The sequence below is a fragment of the Nerophis lumbriciformis genome, linkage group LG02, assembly GCF_033978685.3.
Source record: "Nerophis lumbriciformis linkage group LG02, RoL_Nlum_v2.1, whole genome shotgun sequence".
Taxonomy (NCBI): Eukaryota; Metazoa; Chordata; class Actinopteri; order Syngnathiformes; family Syngnathidae; genus Nerophis; species Nerophis lumbriciformis.
The window spans coordinates 68596586-68602585 of record NC_084549.2 but is presented as its reverse complement, the minus strand read 5'-3'; positions in this window follow the sequence as shown (position 1 = coordinate 68602585).

The window sequence follows — 6000 nt, the reverse complement described above, 5'->3', positions numbered from 1 at the left end:
CACAAGCATACACACACGTAGACAAACATACACACACGTAAACACAAATTAATACATACACGTAAACATACACACACACTGAAAAACACACGTAAACACACATGTAAACATACACACACACACTGAAAAACACACAAGTAAATATACACACACATACACACACGTAGACATACACACATACTGAAAAACACACATGTACATACACTGAAAAACACACACATACACACACGTAAATATACACACATTCTGAAAAACACACACTGGTAAACAAACACACACACTGAAAAATACACATATACACACACACGCAAACATACACACACACTGAAAAACACACGTACACACACAAGCATACACACACGTAGACAAACATACACACATGTAAACACACATTAACACACACACGTAAACATAGACACACACACTGAAAAACACACATTTCCACACATGTAAACATACACACACACACTGAAAAACACACAAGTAAATATACACACACTGAAAAAAACACACACACACACACACACACACACACACGTAAACATACACACATTCTGAAAAACACACACACTGGTAAACAAACACACACACTGAAAAACACATATACACACACACGCAAACATACACACACACACTGAAAAACACACGTACACACACAAGCATACACACACGTAGACACACATTCATACAAACATACACACACGTAAACACACATTAACACATGCACGTAAACATAGACACACACACTGAAAAACACACATTTCCACACATGTAAACATACACACACACACTGAAAAACACACAAGTAAATATACACACACTGAAAAACACACACACACACACACACATACACACACGTAAACATACACACATTCTGAAAAACACACACACTGGTAAACAAACACACACACTGAAAAACACACATTTACACACACACATGCAAACATACACACACACTGAAAAACACACGTACACACACAAGCATACACACACGTAGACACACATTCATACAAACATACACACACGTAAACACACATTGACACATACTCGTAAACATACACACACACACTCAAAAACACAAACACACACACATGTAAACATACACACACATACTGAAAAACACACACGTATACACACACACGTAAACATACGCACACACTGAAAAACACACATACACGTAAACACAGACACACACACACACAGGGGCAACCTTTGGTGCAGCCAGAGTAGAAAAGCGCTGAAGAAGAAATGAAAGTGTATTGAAGGTTTCTCAGCAGGCCCAAACATCCAATCAATACAACAACACAGATCCATTGTGTGTCCTTCAAAGTAACACAAACATCACGTTTGACACCAAGCCAACATTTGAGGGATGAAACAAAACACCACGTCTGGGGTGAATGCAATACTTCCTACTCGTCTTACAACACATGAAAACACCAACTCATAAGGTTGTGTATTCTTTCTACGTTGTGATGTCACAGCGAGGTGGACGCCCTTATTTGGGCGCTAAGCTGAGCTCTCAGGCAACTGCTGGTTTTATTATGATATCATGATAACTTTCCAGGTTTTGGACTGGAAGGAGGGAGTCCGAGGGGTGGGGGGGGTGTTCTGTTGGCTCAGGAGGCCGCAGGGGGGGAGGGGTGGGGGGTGTTTGGACTCCCGCTACACAACATACGTGCTGAGCAGGCGTGATGAGATGAGTGGTGACAGCCAATGAGGCCCTTGGAGATCTACCTGAGTACAAAGCTTACATCTGCGACCCGAAGGCCGCCCCCGCCTCCCTCCCTCCCTCCCTTCCTCTGGGTCCTGCTGGGGTTCTTCTGTCAGGAGCCAAGGGAGCTCAAGACATGGTCAACCTCTCCTCCTCCTCAAAGTCTGGATGACATCATCTAAGACCACACTGCACATCTCATTTGTTTTTATCCCAGCTGTTTAGTTCAAAAGTATCAGACTCCAGTTAGTTCAAAACCTCGGCCGAGTCATACCAAAGACTATAAAAATGGGAGCCATTACCTCCCTGCTTGGCACTCAGCATCAAGGCTTGGAATTGGGGGTTAAATCACCAAAAATGATTCCCGGGCGCGGTCACCGCTGCTGCTCACTGCTCCCCTCACCTCCCTAGGGGGTGATCAAGGGTGATGGGTCAAATGCAGAGAATAATTTCGCCACACCTAGTGTGACAATCATGGGTATTGTCGGAGGCGGATATTTACATATATCCGTATTTAAGTGTTACTTCTTTATTTTCATAATTATATTGTGTTTTTCTTCCAATTGTGGTCTTTTGGTTGTCTGCAAGTACTGTGTGCTAACCTTGACTATGGAATGTAAGGAGGAGAGATACCCCTTCTCCTTATCTCTTCTTGTGTAGAGCTGCGGAGGACAATGGGCATGTGTTTGGGCTGGAAAGACAAGACAGCGAGGGCGGGAGGGAGAGAGACTTTATAGAATAGAAGGTTTCCATATTTTAGATCAGACCATCTTAGCTGCGCGATTGAATGTTCTATGCTGGACTGGTCTCATTATATTTCCAAAGCTTTGGAGATAAAATGACAAAATACCTATTCTGTCTCTGGTGGTTCTTCTACTCAAACACACATATGTATGTATATATATATATAAATGTACTGTATGTATATATATATGTGTATGTATTAGTGTTGTAACAATACCAATATTTTGGTACAGGTACTAAAATTATTTCGATTATTGGCTTTATTTTAACAAAAAATCTTAGAGTACATTAAACATGTTTCTTATTGCAGTTCAGTCCTTAAATAAAATAGTGAACATACAAGACAACTTGTCTTTTAGTAGTAAGTAAGTAAACAAAGGCTCCTAATTAGTCTGCTGACGTATGCAGTAACATATTGTGTCATTTATACACCTATTATTTTGTCAACATTATTAAGGACAAGAGGTAGAAAATGAATTATTAATCTACTTGTTCATTTACTGTTAATATCTGCTTATTTTCTGTTTTAACATGTTCTATCTACACTTCTGTTCAAATGTAATAATCACTTATTCTTCCCTTCTTTGATACTTTACATTAGTTTTGGATGATACCACAAATTTGGGAATCAATCCGATACCAAGTCGTTACATTGGTCATATTCAAAGTCCTCATGTGTCCAGGGACGTATTTACTGACTTTATAAACATAATATACTTTTTTTTTTTTAAACGAAAGAAATAATATATAATGCATATAATGCTCTGTGACCCAGACCGCTCTGGCTGCAGTGCCCTCTGCTGGTTGTTCAGGGGAGTGTGTGTAGGTCACATTTATTTGTGCAGCTGGTTTGTGGGAGGAATGTCTCATCGACACAAAAGCAAGAAAAACGATCCACATATGCAAATTCAATACAAATATAAAATCAAGCATATTTATATATATATATATACAAATTCTTGATTTATTTGTAAGTCACATTTTTCTATTTATACATTTTATGTGTATATATTTTCAAATCTCAAAAATATATTTACAAATACGCGTTTATTTATATAAATTATTTATTTATATATCACATTTGTATTTGTATATTTATTAATATATGCATATGTATTAATATCATATTGATATATATAAGTTGATGTGAGACAATTCTACATCCGTAGGGCGACCACCCTGACCCCATCACTGCTGCTGGGCTGACACCTAGTGGTCATCACTGGTAATGACACAGGAGTTAGGTCACGACGTCATCAAAGCTCACGTCGACGTGAAAATATGAACATAACAAATATATCTGTGGCAGCACAGGTGAAAGTCGTGCACGTCTCACCACTTACAACTGTGGTGCGTTCAAGAACACCTCTACTTTACATTCTTGTAAAATTATAATCATATTTATGTGAATAATAACTAAGTTATTCAATTATGTATTTTAATTCATATTCTGGTTACTTTATATTAAAGTTGTTGGGACTTTTCTGTACAAAAATAAAATAAATCAGAGAATATTGATCTATAAGTGTTCTGGATCATCTTTAAAGACTCAAAAAACTTAATTTTTTTTTTTTACATGCGTTTTAAAAAGTTGGCTTAAACCGAATTCATGCAGTAATTAGTTTTTTTAGTGCATGTGCACATACTGTGTGTTTATGGTACTATATTTGTTTGGTGAAGTACCCCCAATGACCACTAGGTGTTACTACAATCGCATTCTTCCCTTCTCATTTCCCTGACTTACTTGTAATAATCACTTTATCATACTTGCCAACATTCCCGAATTTTCCGGGAGACTCCCGAAATTCAGCGCCTCTCCTGAAAACCTCCCGGGCCAAAATATTCTCCTGAAAATCTCCCGGTTTTCAGCCGGAGCTGGAGGCCACGCCCCCTCCAGCTCCATGCAGACCTGAGTGAGGACAACAGGGTGACAAGAACTAAATCACCCAGACTAGAGATAAATTGTATTATTATGTTTATCTTACCTACAAATAAATATATTTGTTAATTTAAAAAAAAAAAAAAAAACTAAATAAATTTTTACTATATTTTGCTAAAAACATCAAAATTTATTGTATTTTTATTTGTATTTTTTCTGACTCCTTAATACATCCAGCCATAGAATTATACATTAAAATAAACATGTTTGAAATAATTAATTTTAAATGATCATAGTAATTCATTTAAAATGACCATATCTAATTATTAAAATAATTGCTTGTTTATCAACAACTTTAGCATTTTATTCATTACATTTTGAAACTCTCAGAAGCCAAGTTATGTTATATTCCTTAATATTTATTTATGCAAGTTTGAAGTATCAATTATCTAAACACAGTTTTGTTTGCATATTTTCAGGATGTGTATGTATATATATATATATATATATATATATATATATATATATATATATATATATATATATATATATATATATATATATGTCTTAATAAGGTTATCCAAAAAATAGTGCTCGATACCGTAGTAGAGCGCAATACTAGAGCGGATACAATTTCACCCTCACCTATGAACCCACGCCAGGAAACCAACCAAAAAAGAACAGAAAACGAAACAACATCATCTGGTACAACCCCCCATACAGCAAAAACGTCTCAACTAACATTGGCCACAAATTCCTCACTCTGATTGACAAACACTTCCCCAAAGGCAACACCCTAAGAAAAGTATTCAACAAGAACAACATTAAATTGAGCTACAGCTGTATGAACAATATACCACAAATTATCTCAAACCACAACAAAACAATTGCAAATGAGCCGTCGGCCCCCGGACAGAACGACTCCAAAACCAACAAAGGCTGCAACTGCCGCAAGAAACCCGATTGCCCTCTCAACGGGGGGTGCTTACAAACATCAGTTGTTTACCAATCTAAGGTAACACGCAAGGACATTAACACATCCGACACATATGTAGGATTAACCGAGGGAGAGTTTAAAACCAGATGGAACAATCACAAGGCTTCTTTCAGGAACCAAAACCTGCGGAATACCACAGAACTCAGCAAACACATTTGGGACCTCAAAGACAATAATGTTGAATATTCAATAACATGGCAAATTCTTGCATCCAGCACACCTTACAATAGTGGTAATAAAAGATGCAACCTATGCTTGAAAGAGAAACTGTTTATTATATACCGTCCAGACCTGTCATCCCTCAACAAGCGCAGCGAAATTGTATCAGCATGCCGCCACAGACGGAAACACCTCCTAGGTAACACATGAGCCAATCACCACGCCCCTACGCCAGCCTGTACCTACCCACTCTGTGCCCTATATAAACCATGGTATGTGAATGCTTCCATTAAAATCTCCTGATGATTGAGGGAACCCCTCATGAAACAGGCCTGTAGAGATGAAGTAGTCTTGTGATTTTTTTTCCCACACATACATATATATATATATATATATATATATATATATATATATATATATATATATATATATATATATATATATATATAGATATAGATATATATATATATATATATATAGATATGTGTGTGTGTGTATGGAATGCTT